General features: G+C 39.1%; 1 long non-coding RNA gene across 3 annotated transcripts in view; it reads left to right on the forward strand.

The window, feature by feature from the left end:
- The window catches only part of LOC136786858 (uncharacterized), a 134,229-nt gene that overhangs the window by 71,081 nt on the left and 40,245 nt on the right, over positions 1 to 22,903 (forward strand). The window contains exons 2-3 of one of the 3 annotated variants that reach the window (XR_010826326.1): positions 16,955 to 17,052; positions 18,486 to 20,197. The exons of 1 other annotated variant lie outside the window; for it this stretch is intronic. This is a non-coding gene — a long non-coding RNA (uncharacterized lncRNA). The remainder of the gene's footprint in view (positions 1 to 16,954; positions 17,053 to 18,485; positions 20,198 to 22,903) is intronic. One more of the 3 variants, XR_010826327.1, reaches the window with a different exon arrangement.

The raw sequence follows: 22,903 nt of genomic DNA on the forward strand, positions 1-22,903 counted from the left end.
CTTGTAGTGAGGGGCCCAAAACTGAACACAGTACTCGAGGTGTGGTCTCACCAGAGCAAAGTACAGGGGGACAATCCCTTCCACAGTCCTGCTGGCCACACTGTTTCTGAGGCAGGCCAGGATGCTGTTGGCTTTCTTGGCTACCTGGGCATGCTGCTGGTTTATCTATCTATTGACAAGCACCCCCATGTCCTTTTCCGCTGGTCAACTTTCCAGCCACTCTTCCCTAAGCCTATACCACTGGGTGGGGTTGTTACGACCCAAGTGCAGCACCCGGCATTCAGCCTTGTAGAATGTCATGCAATTGGAAGCAACCCATCAATCTAGTGATGATGGCATTCAGCCATCCTATCCAGATTCCTCTGCAGAGCCTTCCTAATCTCAGGGAGATCAACGTTCCCATCCAGCTTGGTGTTATCTGCAAACTTACTGAGGATGCTCTCGATCCTCTCACGCAGATGAGTGATAAAAATGTTAAACAAAACTGGCCCCAGTACCGAGTCCTGGGGAACACCACTGGTGACCGGCCACCAACCAGGTTTAACTCCATCCACAACAATCCTTTGGGCCCCACCATCCAGCCATTTTTTTACCCATCAAACAGTTCATCCATCCAAACCACAAGCTTCCAGTTTCTCCAGGAGAATGCTGTTGGAAACAGTATCAAATACTTTACTAAATTCCAAGTAAAGGACATGCACAGCCTTTCATTCATCCACTAAGTGGGCCGTCTTACTAGAGAAGGAGATCAGGTTAGTCAGGAAGGACCTACCTTTCATAAACCCTTGCTAACTGGGTCTGATCACCTGGTTGTCCCTTACGTGCTGTGTGATGGCACTCAATATGAACTGCCCTGTGACCTTCCCTAGTAACAAAGTCAGACTGACAGGCCTGTAGTTTCCTGGAGCCTCCTTCCTGCACTTCTTGTAGATCGGTGTCACATTTGCAAAGCTCCAGTGAACTGGGACCTCCCTGATTAGCCAGAACTGCTGATAAATTATTGAAAATGGCTTGGTGAGCACTTCCACCAGCTCCTTCAGTACTGTTGGGTGGGTCCTTCGCAGCCCCATAGATTTGAGTGTGTTCAAGTGGTGTAGTAGGTTGCTAATCATTTTCCCTTGGATTAGAAGGGCTTTGTTCTGGTCCCTGTCTCCGTCTTCCATCTCAGTAGGCTGGGTACCCTGAGGATGACTAGTCTTACTAATACTGAGGCAAAGATGTCATTAAGTGCGTCAGCCTTTTTCTCATGTCTCATCACTATATTTCCCCACACATCCAGTAAAAGATGGAGGTTCTCCTTAGTCCTCCTTTTGTTGTTTATTTATTTATAAAAACATTTCTATTGTCTTTTTCTGCCCTAACCAAGTTAAGTTCTAGCTAGGCTTTGGTCTTTCTAATTTTCTAATGTACTGGTGCTTATACAGAAAAAAATGTTGGCAATTAGTGTAGAAAACTCAGCGTAAGATTGAAAAGGAAGGGGAACATGGAAGTTATTTGCAAAAACCTTGAGTAAACTGATTTCACTCACACTCATTCTCTCACTCGTGGTCTTCATTCACACTTCCACTTATTCACAAGCCCCAGGTGTGTCTGAGTGGTGTGGCATTGTGTGTGACCAAAAGGAGCAGGGACACTGGCTACCAAGGCCTCATCACAGCTCTGAGGTTCTTCTTGATTGGCAATGACAAACTATTTTTTTGGCAGATCCATATCCTGTTACTTCCATATCTATGGAGAAGTAGTGTTTTGCTATTATCCTTCTGTTGTGCTAACAGAGGAGGGAATGGTGTATATGACGGGATGCAGGCTTTTTGCCATCCTTTTTCCTCAGTGTGTTTTCCATTACTGTCGTTTCTGCTGTGGTCTTATCACAGTGCAGGTTGTCTGGTTTTTACACATCACATTCCTCTCTTTGACTGGGAACAGCATTATTCATTACACTATTCTTTTAACCTTTGTTCTGCCATTTATTTCCGGTGCTTGTCCTCATCCACACATTTCCTTTCATATTTCTTACCTATCTCAGTCCTTCTGATACAAGTTTCTACATCCTGGTTTCTGTTCTAGGAAAAGCTTGGAATTACAGCTGTGCGGGACTCAGGCATCACAAATAACTGGTGCTCCTCCCCATGCCACGAATAGACAAGAGCAGTATGTGATTCATTATGAAAACACATTATGGCAAACTCTACAGCTCTAAAAGTTGCATAACTCTAAAACTTGTAGGAAAGAAGATTACAACCAAAACCCACACCTGCTCCTACTTATTGCCACATATGAAAAAAGTATACTAGTGTGAACACAATATTTGACAAGGAGAGGCCATTTCTGTCCCATTAAAATATGACCAGGTCATGTGTGATAAAGCTAAGACAGAAAGCTTTTGACCTCAAACTTGAGGATTATCTTTCTTCTGAGGAGAAAAAGAATGATATTATTATCCCCTAATAATAATAATAATAATAATAAAGACATTTTCAGCTCTAGGCTGTTCAGAGCTTATATTCAGTGAAAAAAACTTGATTTATTCAACTGTGTAGATGCTTTCCCTCTGGCTTCATTTTTATCCCCTTACGATAAGCAGTGGGATTGTTACACCATTGGATTTGAGGAAACAGGGATTCCATACCAAAGACTTGAAGAAATTAGACATTGTAGACTAACAGTGGAGTCAATACTCATTGATGGTAAGAGTGAATAGACAGCTGTATACTTTTTGTTTTGTAATGTTGTATCCCATTAGAATCTGCTGTGCTTAAACATGTAAGTGTGTTCAGTTTCAGTTCTTATGGTGGACTGGATTCCCTGCTTCTTGAGATGGAGTTGTTCCATTTTGAAATCTAAAGTGGTTCTCCATGCACAGCGTTTAATATTCAACCCTTATGTAATTCAGTGTAGATGGATTTATATGCCGTCTGGCTTTTTTTTTTCTTTCTTCCCTGTGGCTTATTTGTCTGAACAGCCAGGTGGAGGTGGATAAGTATACATGCAGGCTGAATGGGTGCCAGATATAGAAGCAATCTGTATGATACAATCAGCATAGCTCACCACTGCTTGTAACAAAACCAGACTCATAGACCTCATATCAGTGGTTAGAACCAGTGCCCCAGTGTGGTGTCACTGGGCACCATGTGTTTTGTGTATTATCATTCTTGACCATGTGTAGTAACTTCAGATGGTTTATAAGAATAAATAACAGCTAATCCTGTCATGCTAAAGAAAATCTGATTTACGTGGGGTGAATTTACAAATTCTTTGTCACTGCTCTGTACTTGGATTTAAGTGTAGCCGGGCCCAAAGAGTTGTGGTGAATGGAGTTAAATCCAGTTGGAGGCCGGTCACTAGTGGAGTCCCCCAGGGCTCAGTACTGGGGCCAGTTCTCTTTATCGATGATCTGGTTGAGGGGATCGAGTGCACCCTCAGTAAGTTTGCAGACGACACCAAGTTAGGTGCGTGTGTTGATCTCCTCGAGGGTAGGAAGGCTCTGCAGGAGGATCTGGATAGGCTGGACCGATGGGCTGAGGCCAACTGTATGAGGTTCAACAAGGCCAAGTGCCAGGTCCTGCACCTGGGGCACAACAACCCCAAGCAGAGCTACAGGCTGGGAGATGAGTGGTTGGAAAGCTGCCTGGCAGAGAAGGACCTGGGAGTACTGGTTGATAGTCGGCTGAATATGAGCCAGCAGTGTGCTCAGGTGGCCAAGAAGGCCAACAGCATCCTGGCCTGTGTAAGAAGCAGCGTGGCCAGCAGGTCTAGGGAAGTGATTGTCCCCCTGTACTCAGCTCTGGTGAGGCCACACCTCAAGTACTGTGTTCAGTTTTGGGCTCCTTGCTACAAGAAGGACATCGAGGTGCTCAAGAAAGTCCAGAGAAGGGCGATGAGGCTGGTGAGGGGTCTGGAGAACAAGTATTACGAGGAGCGGCTGAGGGAGCTGGGATTGTTCAGCCTGGAGAAGAGGAGGCTCAGGGGCGACCTCATCGCTCTCTATAGGTACCTTAAAGGAGGCTGTAGCGAGGTGGGGGTTGGTCTATTCTCCCACATGCCTGGTGACAGGACAAGGGGGAAGGGGCTAAAGTGGTGCCAGGGGAGGTTTAGGTTGGATATTAGGAAGAACTTCTTTGCTGAAAGGGTTGTTAGGCATTGGAATGGGCTGCCCAGAGAAGTGGTTGAGTCACCATCCCTGGAGGTCTTTAAAAGGCATTTAGATGTAGAGCTTAGTGATATGGTTTAGTGGAGGACTTGTTAGTGTTAGGTCAGAGGTTGGACTCTGTGATCTTGGAGGTCTCTTCCAACCTAGATGATTCTGTGATTCTGTGATTCTGTTAGTCTAGGCTGGTATCTTGCCCTATATTGTGCAATCCTGTTTCTCCTCGAAGTGGCTGCCATGTGGGATTAGACACTGGAATGTTCCTTAGCAAACAGATGCATGCAAACATCTTAGATCCATGTGGCTAAAATACTAATGTAGGATCAGTCTTAATGTAACAAGTGTTTTCTAGTGCCTAGTCCCGTATGCCAACAATGCAAAGCTTTCAAGAAGATGAAGTGCACAGATTTCAGAAACTTTCAAGATGACGCTGAACACTGGAAATATTTACTGACTTCAGTGTTCCCTGTGATTTTTATAGAATCAGTTTGCCTTTCCTGTTAAACATCTGTCAGGGAAATCTAAAGCATATCTATATGCCAGTTCTAGGTAATTCAGTCCTTCATGACAGTGGTTCCCAACTTTTCTGTAGCCTAGCCCCACCTGAGAGAAGTCAGCGCTCTGCACCTCATGATGCCTAAGGAACATGCGTAGGACAGCAGAGCCTGTTAGTCTGGCCCCCTTGTCATATGTCATCTATAGCGTGCTTCATTAGCACCTCACCAGTTACACCCCAGTCTCTGACTAGGAATGGTATGAACGAAGGCCTGATCCAGATTCCATTGGTTATGCCCACAATTGCATCAGTTCTTTGTTCACTGGTAACATTAACCTCACCTTCTGTTGGCAGCTTGGGTTCTATACTTTAATTACCAAAACTGGATCACTAGAGGAAAAGTACTTTAATCTTCTGCATAAACAGCATATCTTCTTTTCTGAAGGAGATCTTTTCTTCTTCTTTTCTACCAGAGATCTGCTCAAAGGCTTCATTCATTCTGAGGTCTTCAGAGCTAGCTCTTGAAGTTTTTGGAGTGATGCTTGGTCATCTATAGTAAAAAGCAGTGATATAGTGAAGCACAGGTGGAGAATTGGTTATTGTCCAAAAGGTATACTTTTAAAAGACACTTGTCTTTTTCAAGGCTGACTTGGTCTATCTTTTCTTGCTCCATTTTCTATTTACGTCAGATAATCACTATTTTCTGGAAAAATCTCACAAGTAGGATTTGATTCTTTGTCCATTAATTGTATCTTGACAGTAGTGTTCTGATAGGAGATAGAAAAGAAAAACTACGTGTTTCCAGAAAGCTGTATTAGTCACCTAGTTTGCTTAATTGGGAATTTAATTTCTTTGTCATTAATTTCAATCAGCACATGGATTCTTCTTGCTAGAAGCAGCAGAAACTGGTACAACATTGGTGGGAATTGCACTAGCAGCTTGTAAACCCTTCTGTGTCTGTTTGATTCTGAGGCTGCAGGAAGCTGTCTAACATTTTGCAGCAGTCTTCCATTTCCAATATTATTATTAGTAACGTGTACAGGTTATTAAACTAAAATACAAATCACATGGTATGCAGCTTATTAAAAAGGAAAATCTGGCCTAAGGGAGGCATCCAGTGCTTTAGCCAGTAGCATAATAGTGAGCTCTTGTGGGCTACGTAAGCAGCAGGGTGCAAGAAGAAAGAGGAATAAAAGGCAAGAGATGGATCGTTATCCAGAACTTTTGACTGTCCGGGGTATATTTGGCTTCTTGCTTCAAAGAGAGAAGGAATAAGTAAGAGCTTCAGAGTGTTAAAAGTGTTTTGATTCAGTGTTTGAAGTGAGCTGTCTGTATCACTGACTTGTAGAAGATGGGCTCTTCTTTTCTTAAATTTAGTCTTGTTTACAGTATAAGTCTAAGCAGTTAACACTGTGCTGAGAGGCAATGTTGTGTCTCTTGGAAGCAAAAGCCAATGTTCAGTACCCCGCTTCTCCCCAGCAAACTGTTTAGGAGAGTTAAGGTACACCTCCTGTCTTGAACAAGAGTGGCCTCTGGAGAAAATCTCTTCTCTCAAAACAGAACTGCATGACTGTGTGTGTGCCCCAGAGTGTTCATTGTTTTCTGAAGGAAGATTATAATAATGAATAAATGCCAGTGTCTGTCAGGATTTTAGTGTGCGTGTTTGTGCTGGTTCTATTTATTTAGTTGAAATTTATTTCACAGGTGTGCTGCTAATTGATAAAAGAGCCCCATGTGAGAAAGAATGACAGGAAACATAAAGTGGAGAAATCCCAGCCATCTCACCACAAAACCTATGCTCTTTTGTGCTGCACACAATATGTTGCATTCTTTTTTTGTTGTTGTTTCATAACTGTGTGTGTTTTATTTGTCTAGAATGGAGTTCTTAATTTAGAATTGAGTAGGTCAGTTCATGTACATTTCAGGGCATTCCTGAGAAACTTCAGCCTTTGAGCCCTGGCCTGTGATAGGAACTAAATGGTTGAGCTTCGACTTTCTGACAGATGTTTGTGTAGGAATGTTAAGCCAGATTTCTTGAATGGCTAATTCACTGAACAGGTCACTCATCAGATTTTTTTTGTTTCTTGGGTTTTCATGCATTCCTTTCTTTTTGTTCCTTTCTCCTTGAGGAGTAGACTGACCTGCGCTTCTGGCTGAGGAGGCTTTCTGCAGGGAATAAGAATGTGAAAATCTCCTTCTCTCTTCCAACAAGCCTCATAAATATATTAAAAAAAATAAAATTAAACCACTGATGTGGTACAAACCCAGTTTGGAACTTAACTGGGGAGTGTCAACTGCACGGGGTGTAAACATGATGCCAGCAATCAAAGTGGGGACAAGATAGCAAAGAGGCATGAAGACACCTTTAAGTTACCATCTGCTCGTGCTACTACAGCATCTGAAGGCTTCTTTAGCCAGGCCAGCAACAGAAATCCCACCATGACAATTACTCGAGCATAACAGTTTTCTGCTTGCATCATTTTGGAATTTAACACACACAAATCTGGCAGCACCATCAAGCCAAAATGAGTCGTTCTACAGAAAAAGAGAATAAGCAAAGGCACGGCTTTGGAAACACATGTCTCTTTTATGATGATCCACAGCTCATGCACAGGCTGAATTCCTGTCTTGGAGTGGTACTCCCTGATAGCAGTGGTTAGATACTCTGCACAGGAATGGCAGCATAAGCTACCACATGTAGTCTGTACTAGCTTCTAATTTGATTCATAGAGAAGGTGCTTGATTTTTTACAAGCCCATCAAAGACAGTCAGGGAGCTGTCCGTTACCTACAGTAGGCAACTTAATCCAAATTTTTCAGTTGCAAATACACTGAAATTATGTACACAGTGCAAAAATGCCTTAAAGAACACTGGTATAAGACTCAGAATGCATAAATAACTCGTAACAAAAGAAATCACATATCTCCTGTTCAGCACTCTGGAGCTCAGAAGGGTATCAGTTCAGACAAACTCAAGATTGGAAGTAACACCTGTGACTGATAGGCCAAGTCATGCAGGACAGATACTGATGAAATACAGTTATTATGCTGTGCTGTCAAACATACCATCCAGCCAGGTATGCAGACAAATCTTCCTTTACTGTGTTTCAGAATCAACAAACAGATCACCCTGAAGCAATGGTAAATTGCTACAAAAGCTTTGGGTTATTATTTCTCTTCCCTCATCTTTTTATGAGAGGCATGGCATCAAAAAAATCACTAATTTGTCCTCCCAGAACACTATAATGATGAGCTGTGTGAATAATAAACAACTTCTTTCAATTACCCTAACCTTTTTTTTGAGGGAAGGAGGGAAAAGGTAAATTAAATTGGGAACCTAGGGAACAACTGAATATCACTTCTGCGTATTTTCAGAGAATTTTTATTGTTAGTAGTACTAATAATCCCCAGCTATTATTCTGGAAGAAGCCTGACTCTTCTCACTCCATCCATCTACAGACTTGGGATATAGGTTGTGTGCATCTGTGTATTAATAGTATTTAGATAGATAGATAGATAGATAGATACATACATAGATTGGATAAAATTAAGATAGGCTGGAAGGAACCTCTGCAGGTCATCTATTCCACCCCCTGCTCAAAGCAGCTCAAATTAGATCAGGTTACTGAGGGCTGTTCCCTGGCAGGTCTTGAACCCTTCCAAGGATGGATATCCTACAGCCTCTCTGGACACCTGTTCCAGTATTTGGCCACTCTCATTTTAAAAAATATATATACTCCTTATATCTAATTGGAATTTCCCTTGTTCCAAGTTGTGTCTGTTGCTTCTTGTCTTATTCCAGTGTACCTCTGAGAAAAAAAGTCTGTCTCTGTCTTCTCTGTATCCTCCAGTCAGTTAGTTATAAGTCTGGAATATGGTTTCCTGTAATATGGTTTCCATTTAACCTCCTCCTGTGAAGGCTGAGAAAAACTCAGTGCTCTGTCTTTTCACATATGCCATGTGCTCCAGATGCCTGACCAGCTTGGTGGCCCCCATCCTCTGAATTCACTCCCATATATCAGTGTCTTTCTTGTACTGGGAAGAGCAGAAGTGGACACACCACTCCAGATGTGGTCTCACAAGAGTAAGTGTACATAAGCAAAGACCTGCTTGTATATCATGTGCCCACTTCAGGGGCTGGACGTATCAGTAGTCTTCAGAGAAGAGGGCACCTAGGCATTGTTCATTCCTAGACTGTAAAGAAATCCAGGCTATTCAAACCTGGCAAAACTTCTCCTTCTCTCCATTCCATCAAAATCAGATGTTTCTAGAAGAATGGAAACCCTGGCCATAGCCCTTTAAGATTGTAGGAAGCTCCTAATTTTTTGAGCACTCCTGAAAAGTAATTTGATGTGCGTTTTTCTGTCAGCATCTTTGGACTGAGCATTTTCCATCTCCATCTGCTAATTCTTGTCCACCGAGCTATTCTATTGTGCCATTATAATTGTTTTGAAAATATTTTTTTTTATTTTTTTTTTCCTATGGCATGTTGATATGTATAGAGAGAGAATCAGAGAATCAGGTCTGAGTTGGAGAGAGATGAGTAAGTTTCCTGCTTGAAGATATTTATGTGCAAGTGTGTTTTTTTCTTTGTTGTTTTTTATTTTGAATTGGGACTCCTTCGGCTTTGTTAATACAAGATCCAAGGAAATTGCAAGGAAAAGTATGTAGTTTTACACTTGCATTGTTTCCCTAATACCAGCATAAAAGAAAAAAATATCTCACAGTATAGAAAAATATAAGGCCCTACTTAACTATCACTACAGTGTTGTTTTTTTCTGCGTCCTGTTCAGTAAGCAAAATGGTGGATGTGTATTTATTTTTGCAAATACTGTAACTTCACTTTTGTGTTTTTGATAAACTCTAGTAGGTAAATCTTTCTCATTACCTTCACTTTGGAGAGACACTGGGGTAGCTAAGATGTAACAGAGAATGAGAAGAGCTGGAAAGACATTTTCCCTTTGTTGCTAAAGGGGGAATTATTATTACCTAATTCCTTCCACATCACTCTAAAAATGCATTTTTAGAGTTTTCTTTAAAGTGCCATCTGTAACTAAATACACTTGAAAACTGAGAGATTCTAAGCTAAATAAATACTTTCTTTTTTCTTTTTAAATCCTCTGTTCAAGTTAACAGTAAAAGGAATAAACAGTGCTGTTTCCTCAGCTTTGAAAATTGCCATTAAATCTGCCAAGAGGATTATTACAACTACAAAGCAATCACTTGCAAAATGAGTTTGTACAGCAAACGTTGCCTTTGTAGAATTGGAGGCATTTCATAACAGCAAAGTTACAACATTAAAATTGTCAAATTGAGATAATCTTTCCATTAAATCAGGACATTACATATTGAATATGTGCTCCACTTTTTAACAGAATTTGAGTAAACCTGCTCCTACATTATTGCTTATCTCTGTGTGGATTATTTCCAAAAAGAGTTATAGGGCCATACTGAGTAAACAGAGGGTGGAAACTGTTGAATTTTATAGCTCAGCAGGCTATCTCCAAGGTTTGTAGGGAGACCTTAAAAATATCATCTTCTTCATATTAGAATGACTTGCCACAGCAGAGCTGATGCTATGCTATCATGTTATGTATACAAATAAAAATTTGGAGATTATAGAAATGGACCTCGAATCTGCCCTGAATTCAGAGTGAAAGGGTATTCTGTCCCATATATATTTTAGAAAAAAAAGGTAGAGTGTTTTGCTAGAACTCTTGGACTGATACTTTTTTTTTTTCTGGTTTTAGAATTTTTCTCTGCTATTTGTTTCTGGTATGATGCTGGGTAAACCACATGGGCAAATTACCCCTTATGTGGTCACAGAAAAACAGAAATTTCCCTGTGTGAGGAAAAAAATAGGAGGATAATGCTTGTGAGGTACTTAGATTCTGTGATCAAAAACCATATACACAGTAGCTGTAGAAAAGTTCTGAAATTAAAAACTCAACACACAAGTCTGTTCTCTGGTCTAAGAGTTCATAATTCCATGGTTGCATAAATGCTATTTCATTATGTCTATCTGTGTTTAGACTGATGTTTATATTATTTATTCCTTTCAGAGTGCTAAAACAATGTTCTCCCTACCTTTTCTGAACTGAAACCAACATGTTTGTTGTAAGATTTGCTCTTATCATGTCTCCAGAAAAGCCTTCAGAGGACAGCTTCCAACAAAAAGTAAGCTTGGGGACTCCAATTATAGTTTTAAAAGTATACAATAAAAATGTCATGACTAGAATCACTGTCACTCTTAGCATCCAAAGTAGTTTGTAGTAAGTATATACTAGTTAGTAAATGGTGAATCATGTCTGAAAATTTCAAAAACTGAAGTTACGCCAAAGCTTTAGATTCTTTTTCCCATTGGAATAAGGAGAGAAGAGAGATTTTCTAGATTTTTATTTTTAAATATTTGTCAAAGAAAATACATATTTGGTTATGATTGTTCTGAAGTCTACAAAGTTGTTCGTCTTCCTCAAATCATATTCCCCAGTCAAAACTAAGCAAACAGTCATTTCAGGTTCAAGCTTGTATCCTTATTACTTTTCCTTCAGGATACAAGGCAGCAGCATGCCCACAGCATGGTAGAAATATTCTGCAGTTGATAAGCAAAGCGAAGACCCTGTATCCTGTTCTCTGCTTGGATGGAAGGAGGATATTTTGCCATAGTGATTGTGGGTTATCAGTTGAGTGACAAATTTCAAGCCAAATCTGACTCAAGTTTGGTTAGTTGTTAGTGGTAGACAGAATTGCTTTACACACACAGAACTGACAGAGGAGAATGCTACTGTGAAACCACGTGCCATCGTATACATAAAATAGGACATATGGATGTGCTAATTCTTTCTTTTCACTCTGTCGGACCACACTATGTCTGTCACAGTTGGGCTTTGCCAGAGTTTTTCACGAGTCTCGCAAACACGGTCTTTAAAAAGAGGGGGATGCAGCTTTTCTCAGCTACAAGGAAACATGTTTCTTGGTAATTATGAACAGATTAGCCTGTGTGTAAAATCACAAATGTCTATATTTCTGTGTCTCTGTGGTAAAATACAGGTCTCAAGGTACCACTTACCCTCTCTTAAGCACCGTAACAGGAAGGAGTGAGTTCATAGTATTACTGAATTGGGGATACAGAAACTCATAATGATTAGTTCAAATACATTTATGCTTTTGTGCAATACCCATTTCTTGTGATATTGTGTTATTTTGCTCGTTAAGGGTGTCTGTGCATTTGTATTTTGCGTGCTTGCTTCACCAAATTAAGGGGTAATTTGTATCAGCCTTTTAAATTAAGAGAAATAAAACATTGTCAATGAAAACTATTAGTCCCACACAAGTCTGGCAAGTATGTAGGAAACTTCAACAACTAGTAAAGGCTGTTCCAGTTCTAGTCCACCCATTAATAGCTACCAGGAGACTGGAGAACAGAAAGGGATCAGATCCTAGTCTGGGATATATTGTGGTTAGTCTTCTCAGTGGGAACTAAATGAGCATGTCCAAGGGAATAATTTGGCCTTGCAGCAAAGTTTTCCAGACCTGGCTTTATGACTGGCCTCCTGAGATAAACACATAAACTATGCTGTGCCTGTTGTGGAACTACATTTCTTGGAAAACAAAACAAAACATATTTCTCACTTTTATTCTCATCTGTGCAATCATCCTTTCTCCAATTTTGCAAAAGGAGTTTCAGACATTTCTTTGTCTCTTCTCTCTCTATTTATTTTCTGTCTCCGTGCTGGCCAAATTTCTTCTATATTGTCCTGAAAAATAAATCTGTATTATTTTACCTCTTGAAAGTTTTTAAGAACTTGTCTTCTGTGTGTTGCCAGGCCTTGTTTTGGTATCCCAGAAATGGGAGGCTGCCTACTCCAAAGACTGTTAAGAAGAACCTAACAGACGGTTCTTTCTTCCTTAAAATTACTGTATTTAGATATAGGATGCACACCAGTTACATTGATTGAGAGAACTTGTACAGAGGTAGCCCAGTATTACTGCAAAGCTGTTGTACAAGATCAAACAACTTGTTTTTATTTTGGGTTTGGCTCCACATGCTGAAGGATGCAGGTTTGACTCTATTAGATTTGTGGTAACTTACAACATTTAGCTGTGGTTTAATACCTAGAAAAGAAGTTGGAGTAAGTTAATATATTATTTGCTTGGAGGCTTAGTCAGTGTGATTGCTACTGGGTACCCTCCGTTAAAATCATAGATCTAAATTCTGAAAGTATTTTCTTAGAAATAATTAGAAGTGAATGTTTGCAGCATTTAAGTCATTTAACTACTTCAAATCCTCCAATATTTTGTCAGATTCTGTCTTGAACCTTGGTACTTTGGACAAAGAGAAAGGGTGATATATCATAAATGTACTAAGTCTGAGTCTACTGCCAGTGAAAGTGAGCTGAAACTTATTATTCACCATAGGTGGTGTAGATCATACTTGTGGTTTTAGTGATAAACATTTATCTATTGAATTTCTGTTGTTGAAAAATTCCACTTTTGTCAAATGGAAAAGCAGTATGGGAATTAGTTTCTTCTTTTGGAATCTAAAATAAGGAATTAACACCAAGCTTTTCATTTATGTTGCTTTGGCTTTGAGGTTAACTAGCTAATAGCTTATGCGTGGTCATGTATTTAAACATCAAGACAAGATTATTAAGTCAGCAATCAGACAGCTGAGGGAAACCACTACATAGGTGCACTGTTGTTCTGGTTTCAGTTAGGACAGAGTTAATTTTGCCTTAGTAGCTGGTAGGGTGCTATGTTTTGGATTAGGATGAGAAGAGCGCTGATAACATGCTGATGTTTTAATTGTTGCAGAGCAGTGCTTACACCAGGCCAAGGACTTTTCGGCTTCTCGCTCTGTCCTGCCAGCGAGCAGGCTGGGGGTGCAGCAGGAGCTGGGAGGGGACAGACCCAGGACAGCTGACCCAAACTGGCCAAAGGGGTATTCCATACCATCTGACGTCATGCTAAACAATATATAGGGGTGGCTGGCCGGGGTGGGGGGGCCGGCTGCTCGGGGAGAGGCCGGGCATCAGTCAACGGGTGGTGAGCAATTGCATTGTACATCGCTTGTTTCGTACACATTATTATTAGTAGTACTATTACCATTATTATTATTGTTATTATTATTATTATTATTATTATTATTATTATTATTATTTTCCTGTCTTAATAAACTGTCTTTATCTCAACTCACAGACTTCACTTTCCTGTTTCTCTCCCCCATCCCAGAGAGGAAGGGGGGAGGGTGAGCGAACGGCTGTGTGGTGTTTAGCTGCTGACTGGGTTAGATCACAACAACTGTACAAAAAAGATTATAAGTAAAGCTGTACAGCCTTAAGGTCTTTGAACTTGCCTGAACCACAACAGGAAAAAGTACTGCAGGATTTGGTTCGAATCACCTTCTTGCACACATGAGTTACATCAAACTTTCTGGTAGAACCAAACCATCATTATCCCAATGGTCAGATCACGCATGTTAGTAAATGAAATAAATAGTCTCATTAGGCCTTTTGGGTGGTATCTGCCCAAAGTGCACGCAAGTAAATAGAGGCTTCCAACCTATTTGCAGATATACCTTCCCCGGTAAAATCAACAAATATAAACTGATGGAGTACTACTGTAGTCCACAGAATGGCAGTTTTCCAGGCACAAGACATATTCACCAAGCTTGCAGTAGAGTTCCTTAGGATTTTCATTGGCTGAAAATGCAGGTTGTATCCTTTCTTTTCTTAAAACAAGACATAGATGAAGTTGAAGTGATGGCAATAATGATATTTTCTTGCTTCTTTGAAAGAAATGTCTTCACTGACGGCAGTATTTTTTCTTGTGTATAAGTGGCTGTAGGTGTACTCTGTTTTTATTAGGCTGTAGTAACAGACTCACAAATTTTAACTTTGTCATGCATCCAGCATTTCACTTAATCTTCATGTCATCCATGTGAACTGCTATGGAAGAATTGCTTGTTCACTGTAGTGGACGTACAGGATGGACCTTAAGAAAGGTGGGCTTGTGGGATATACACAAAATAAATCTGGCTGAACTTTATGGAACCCCTATATACCACTATACAGTTGCACCAACCAACCCCTGCAGTGAAAGGAGATGGTGAAGGAGCTGAGAGGGGATTTCTGGGTTTAAGTTGAGCTGGGTAAGAGTAAAAAGAGTTATTTTAGTTGTCATGTTATGTGACCACATAACTAGAGAAATGCAGGTCTTGTCAATGCAATGCAGTGTGGTGCTTGCAAGAACAATTCTTAGTTTTAACATTTCTTCACTTCTCATTGCTTAGCTAAGGAATTTTAATATTTCTATCAAAGCTCTCACATGTAATTCATATGCTGCTGAAAAGCACTTTGACACTGTAAATTTATGAGCAAAAATAGATTAAAAAGAAGGTTTCAGACTATTTTGCAGCATGGTATCTGAGGATATTTGTGGAGTGTTCTGACTACAAAACTCTCATATCTGTGCAGAGTCAATTATTCTTTGCTGTTGGCTGCTACACCCCCTGTGTCATGATATTATAACAGCAAATAGATATTTTTAGGAACCAGTAAGTATGAAGAGCCTCAAAATGACCTGCAGTTGTATGCTTTCAGCTTCTTACTTCTGTAGTAATAAAGTTATGTTAAAGGTTGTGTGTTACCATAGCCTTTCTTTAGAGCGAGTGTAAAAGAATTAAAATGCCTTTATATGACACCTTAAATAATATCGCTCTCAAGAGCAAGCACAGAAATGAACTTACAGCACATTAAGGGACAAGTGAGTCAGGGTTAACTTGCAAGGAAAAGCTTGTGAAAGGGGAGCAGAAGAGACAAATAAGATGCAAAAGAGGAAGCAAAAACCAACTCAAAACACATTATGTAAAAACATTTTGCTTAGGACCATGTTAAAGGCTAGAAAGAGCTTTTGAGCTAAATGCTGTCAGCAAGAGGCGCTTGGAATTGTTAGCAAAGTTTGGTTTCTGCTGAATTTGGGAAAACAGGACTTTTGAAATTATTTTTAAATACCTTTTAAATACCTTTCCAGTATTTCAGAAAAACATCTGCCTCTTGTCAGTCTCAGTTTCTACTTATAAGTCCTTGAATTTATTTTTACCTGGCTCTTCTTGCCTAAAAGATGCTCTTGGGCTTGTGAGAAATTGTCAGGTGAATTTCCCAGTGATAAATATTTCCAGCATGACATTTAAAAGATAAACTTCTACTGAAAATGTAAAATTACACCCAAAACCCATGTCCTCACATTTCAAATTAAATGCTTAGAGAAGATGTCTGTAGTCCCGAACATTTTTAGCAAGGAAAATATGACATTTAGCATTTGTGGAAAAAATACAGTCTGGCTATAGTAGCCCAGTATCAGCATAAAAAAGTACCTGTAAAGCACAGAGAATGTATTTTCAGCACTGTACTTGCCAGCACGCTTCGGCTGTGGACCATACCAATCTATGAAATACGTCTTTGATCCAGCTCAGCATTTTTAGCAAAGAAAAGATTGAATAAATCTTTTGCCTAGGTATAAAGCAACTGATAGCATTTTAAATTTACTAGTCTGAGTAGTAGATCTGAGTTTTGAGGGTCCATCACTGGTGTGAGACATTTGTAAATATCCGTACATCTTTTCTGAAGTGATATAATTTCATCCTTCCCATTTGGCTTCAGAGCTACTGCATACATGAGTATTCTCAAGAAATATGCATTTTTTTAGGACTGTTTCCAGTATGAGTACAGAAGTATGAATTCAGATATAACACTCAAGTGATCTGTTAAGACAATAATTTTACCATTTTACGCTTATAGTTACCTGACTTGTGTGTAGAAAGAATTGCACTTTACAATATGTATCCTTTTACTGTGAAACTATAAAGAAACAGAAATATTACAGTAGTTCTAGTTATAAGGCCAATGTGTTGGTCTATTAATTTTTCAATAATAAATCTCCATTTTTAGGGTTGACTTTTAGGGATCAGGCTTCTGGATTTGGAAAGTTAATACATTTATGGAATGAAATCTCACCATCACTGACCTTTGTGGCACCTGCTTCTCTAGCAGTTTTTGTCAGCTGCCTTGGTGGCCCATCCATTCAGAGTCATGCTCAGAGGTATGGACACCCATCACCCTCTGAGATGCCGATGACACTTTATTGTCAGCATCCCGAGAAGAATTCTGCCATAAAGCTGAGAAGACAAATCTAAAAATGGAGCTGGCAATTCTGCTTGTAACTAGAAAGATCATTGCTAACTAAACTAGAAAAAAAGGCAAGTAATTTAATTTTCCCACAGCAACCTGTGATGTCCCCTCCTTTCCTTTGCAGTGTTGCCTAACCATAGCTTTCTGAGAGGAGCAAGAATGGACTATTGAATATTTCACGTGGAAATATATGGCATATGTTTCAACTCCACATCCGTATACGTAAGTACATCTCTTGCAGACATAAAGCTAGTAGGTGTCAGTTACTCACAGACACATCCATATCTTTTATCACTATTCACATCGTCTTGAAATTTAAAGCCTGGAAAGAATGTATTTTGTAAGAGCAAACATCCTTCCAGCTCCAGGTGCAGAGGAGTGTGTCCAGGAATGCTCAAGGCTAAGCAGTTTTGAAACTGCAATTTTATTGCCTTGGAAAAAAAGAACTGACCATTATCTAAGGGAGCTGTGTGCAAGAAGTTGTCTTTGGTTCCTACTCTGCTAAAAGACATGGTGTAACTCTGGGCAAGTCACCAGGAAGCTGTCTCTTGTGTAGAATATAAGAAAGAGGGGGGAAGTCATAAATGATTTGTACCACTTCACTCTGTTAGACAGGGATTATCATTTGAATTTTTCACAAATTAAAAAAGTTACGATCAGTACTACTCACGGCTGTTTCCTCATCTTGTGTGGAGTTCCAGAGTTTGCCAAAACTGCTAAAGGTGTGTAAAAGAGTCAGCCTGAGAGAAATTATACATTCACAACACTCAGCTATGTCAGAGCAGCTGCACTGATTTACTGAGTTGCTGGCCTGTTTCTTTGCAAGTAACTTGCTCATTGTCTTTATCCTAGAAGTAGTGCTGTGGAATGCCCTGTGATGTAACAAGGAGTTGGATTTTCTTCCCTTTTTATTTTTTGACATTAAAGAGGCTAGTATCAATACTTATTGCTATCACCTACCTTGGTTTTCTGAAACAGAAACTAAATTCATCATGGTTTTGTCTGAAAGTATTTCATTTCTGTTCTTCTTCCCTTAAAGTGGATACACTGCCGTAACAGATAAAAATTTTGTGAAATTCATACTGAGTTCTGTCCTTGAGTGTCATTCTGACTTTTGCTTTGTAGTAATAGTGTCTTTGTAGGTCTCATGGGATCTTCTTTTACATAATTTTTGTGTTCTCTTGCTCTGCAGGCTAAAAATTTTAAACAGCATAAAAATTGATTACAGGTAGAGAGAGAGCTGGAATTCTACCAGTTGTGGTAGAAATAACAGGAATATTTGGAAATTATATGTTAAAATTAGTTATATCTATTAAAACCAGAAATATTACCTGGTTCTTGAAAGCATTGCCTATCATTGGTGTAAAAACAAAACAAAACAAAACAAAAACCTGCTTAGATAAAATTAAATCCAGTTATTATTGTCACACTGCTATAGGTTTCTACTACCTCTGTTACAGTATGGCTATGGAAATGGTATAGTTGGAATTTGACACATTTGAGGGTGTAAAGACATCAGCATAGGAAAGAGAAATAGTAGGTGAGAGTCAAGGGAGCAGGGAACTAAATGAAGTGGCTATTACACTAATAGATGCAATCTTAATCATCTCATTAAATTATTTGCTGTTGGTTTCTTTTTTTTTTTTTTTAAACAGATGTCCCATGTGTCCAATGCAGTGGACAGAGCATGCAGAGGGAGCAAAAGGGTCCATCCATTAAGGTGGAAACAGGTTGTATGGGAATGGCTGAAAATGATCACCTAAAGTCAAACTGATAACCAGTCATGAAAATTACAATTAGAAGAGTCATTTCTTGTTTACAGTTCTAATTGAAATTCTATTTCATAATAGAAAAAATAGTTTCCATGCTTCTTTGTGATGTATGGCTGAAAACCAGAGTATCTCTATTATAGTTCTAAAATATTCTGATTTTGGAATTTTTGTCCCCAAGCCTAATTTTTTGAGAGAATTTAGATGCATATTTATATTTAGATGCACATTTTATATATGTTTGGAAAGAGGCTATACCTGACCAGGTCTATAAAGTACAGTAAAATAATTTGTATTTTTAAATATCATTCCAATAGAAAGGTTATTGTCTTAGGAGAAATGCATATAGTACCACCCTTCTTCCAATTCTGATGTGTTTTTAGCAAAAATCACACATTTGATTATACTTTATGTTTTCTAGCTTACATATGGTAAATTTCTGTAGATGAAGGACCTTTTTTTGAGTGTAGGTGGTGGCTCAGACAACACTGCTAATAAAAAGTTGAATATCATAGAAAGTAAGATGTGCCTAAATTAAACTTTAAAAAAAGCTTTAGTCAGTAAGCAATATCAAGTAAGTGAAGAAATGCATGTAGCCGCTCTAGTGGTTGTAACATCATCTGGAATATTGCACCTTCATCAGAAATTCTTCTGTGACCTTGGCAAAAATATAATAAATGGAAATGAGTAGGTAGAGTACCTATATGCCAGTAATGATTTCATATATCCGCATGGAATGCTGATAGGCTGACAGCCTGAATCCTATAGCAGCCACAGCAGGTCAGAACAAACCTTGTAACCTATTTTCTGAGCTTTATTGCTCATTTTTCAGACTGGTGTAGTTCTTACTACATGGAAAGGAAATTGCTGTTTTGCTGATAATCTATTTTTGGTACGATTCATCAGTACTTGCTTCAGACTCTATTTTACAGTCCATCATTTTTCTGATCTCAGTATGTTCTCAGGATTTCTTAAATTAAGGAGCCCACAGTTTATATGAACCTGTCTACTTCATCATCAGATGTTACGTTTTTCCCCATTAATGTCTTTTGAAGCACTTGATTTCTAGCCAAATATCTGACAGTAAAATCAGAGTGATGCTTCTATCCCATTTCTAGAAATCAGTTAATTAGATTCCCTTAGGGCCCCAAAGAAAAGCCTCTTATCTTTTGTCAGTTTAATTTCTGCTATATCCGTTTGTGTTAGTGCTTTCTGAAAGAACACTTCTATTCCATTGCTTGCTTAGTTTACTTTTTTCTTAATTTTTGGTTGTTCATCAGAGTCATAAGAATTTATTTTAAGAATTCATCTCAGACCAGTAGCCTGAGATGAATTAGAAAATAAGATTTTAAAATCCTATATCTTTTCCTCCTTTCTAAAATTCATGACACTTGCTATGTAGAGGGCATATTTGGGGCAACTATGGCTTTTTACAATGTTAATTATATGAAATTGAAATTAATATGAAACAGAGGGCATAAAGCCTCTTCTCACTTCTTCCTTCAAATTCAGTTCAATCTGTTTAAACAGCAAAACAGGTTGTAAAGAAAATCTGGAGGAAGAAAGGGAAACATGAAAGGACTGGATTGCAAAGAAAGGTAAAGTATGTGTGTAGGATAGTAAGTAGTTTGTTTACAAAAACCTATTTTGTGCATACATGCTGTCATTGTCTTACCTCAAAAAAACTGAAATGCCAAAATGAAAAATTTCCACATGTTCAAAATCATACGTAAAAGGTTAATTTTGTACTATGCTATATAGATGTGAGTTCTGTGTCTGCTGTCGTGGATACCAGTGATAGTTTTATTCTTTAATTAATAGGAGGTAGTTTGGGATCCAAGTTAGGCAGTCTGAAAGAGTAAAATACAAGATCCTCTGGGCTCTATAGAGTGCCAATAACATTCTGGGACATTCCTGTCATTAGTATGAATCTCTAATATTTGCGAACACTTAATGAGTGAGGAGCAACATGATGGAACTGGTGAGAAGAAAACAAAGGATTAAATTTGACATGAAGAAAGATTCAGGTCTTGGTTCTTCTGTGTCAATGTTTTGCCACTGTCTGCATAGAGTCCCTAGGTGCAGCCATTTTGTCACCAGCACGGTGTTCAGTCAAAGGACAAACCAGAACAAGTGTTACACTGAGCTGAGCTGATTTCAGAGCCAATTGTGAGAGGAGGTTTGTGCAAAAATACAAAGAAGGAGAAAGTAGAAGAAAATGAAATTCGTGAGTGTTAGCAACTACTGTCGTCTACAGGGATGTGAAATTCAGCTTACAAAAAGGTCGTTTTTCTTTCTTGTATTTATACAGATGTTTCCAGTTTAAATGAAATGGTCATTTGCTGAAAATTGATACTGATAAATTGAGTGTAATAATGGCTTAAAAAATATGAAAGGCAGTTTAATGAGGTTGAGCTGTTCTGTCTCATCATTCTTGGTGTCTCTGTACTTAGCACAAAAATGCTTATCTCTAGCTCTGCCTGGGCTAGGAAAAGAGTGCGTTATGGCATTGAAAGATACAGTGATTTTACAGACAGACATACACCTCCTAATATTTGTAGTTATTTATCAAGTATATTATGGTTATGAATAAAAGAAAACATAGTTTAACTCCAGTATTATCATCTACACCAGTAGCTTCCTTCTTTTTCTTCCTTTTTTTTTTTTTTTTTCCTGAGCAATCACAAAAAGATAAGCATAATTAACCATTTAGGTATGGCAATGGATATGTTTTCTATGTCAAGAGAAGTACTTACAGGACACAGATATACATGTCTTCATGTTTTAGAATGCACTCATATATGAAAGTGAAAGAAATGGCACAAACAGAAGCAGGTTTAAAGGATTTGTCCTAAGTTGCTAGTCTGGGTTTACACACAGTAAGGCAAAGATCAGGAGCCCTTAAATGCAATGTTTACAATTACTGTGTCTAAACGTTGCAGGATAGATACCACATGGAAAAAAAAAATCAGCTAAGAGAAGAAAAATTAATAGACCTCAAACTATCCAAAAACATATTAACTAAAGAAGAAAAGAGGATAAGGACTGTTCCACTCTGATCTTTCCCTCAGCTCCCAAAGCATAGAATAAACTTGCTGTGTTAGATTTCACTGTAACGAAAATTGCAGTCCTCACATTGAGATGTGCTGAAACAATTCCCAGCCTTCATTCTGCTTTGCTATTAACAGTTTCATTATATTTCAACTCTCTGTAGCCCCATTATATGTGATGGAACAAAGCCATTAACCCCTTCATGTCTCCATTAAAATGTGACTTTCCTCCAGTGAAGAGCTCTGTTTGTGGCTTTACAAAAGTGAGAGCTCTCAGGAGTTCTCAAGGTCCATTCAACTCAATAGCCTGCAATTGCCATGAATAGGCACAGTAAGTGGATAAATAAATTCCCAGGTGACAGTTAAAACTTGGGATCAGAAAGCACAAATTCTCCAACACCAAATCATAGAAAACTGGACTGGAGAGGACCTCAGGAGGTCCTTATTAGCTCTGAATATTTCTGAAATATAACGTCAACAGCTGCTGTACACAGAACAGCAGGACAGTGTTGTGTGGACCAACACCTTGAAATAAAGAATAACCAATCTCATACAGGAGGGGTCATTTGTTCTGTTTTTTCCTGTGCTTCCATGGCAACTTGACTTCAGCTATAGCTCTTGGTCTCTGACATAAAGCAAAATGTATTCATGCTTCTTGGCTCGCTAAGAACCTGCGCTGTGCATACCTTCATCATCCCACTGCACAAGCTCCCTGGCAGCAACATCCCATTTCCATCTCTGTAAGGGATGGAGCTTGGTGCCTGAGACACTGTGTGTATGCAGTGTCTCTGATCTTCCTTGCTGTCCACTTTTATTTCTCCTAGGAGCAGAGAGCCACATGAGAGGCTCTGCTTCCTTCCTCTGCTCCAGAATTCAATACATTCCCCCTGCCAGGGCTTTATTGTTCAGGCTGTCTGCTCCCCATGTTTCCTGCTCTGAGGCTGGAGTCACTTACACTACTTGCCCTTTGCCTCTGTAGTACATACATGCCATTTAGACTACTCTACTGGGTCTAAGCAGGGGTCTTGCTTCATGACAAGGTGTTACTGGGAGCAGTTGTTTGAGTTGCAGGTAACTGAAGGGAGACCTTCATGTTATGGATGTGGGAAGCCCCTTTCATTTTTCTCACAGGTTAATGCAGTCTTGGCTAAGAGACTACTATTTCCTCAGATTCTGGAAGGTTTGCAGGAGTGATTGGGTGGTCTCTGTTAGTTTTTCACTCTCAAAAGCTGCATGAATCAATTCAAGTATCCA

This window comes from Anser cygnoides, chromosome 1 (genome assembly GCF_040182565.1).
Source record: "Anser cygnoides isolate HZ-2024a breed goose chromosome 1, Taihu_goose_T2T_genome, whole genome shotgun sequence".
Classification (NCBI taxonomy): Eukaryota; Metazoa; Chordata; class Aves; order Anseriformes; family Anatidae; genus Anser; species Anser cygnoides.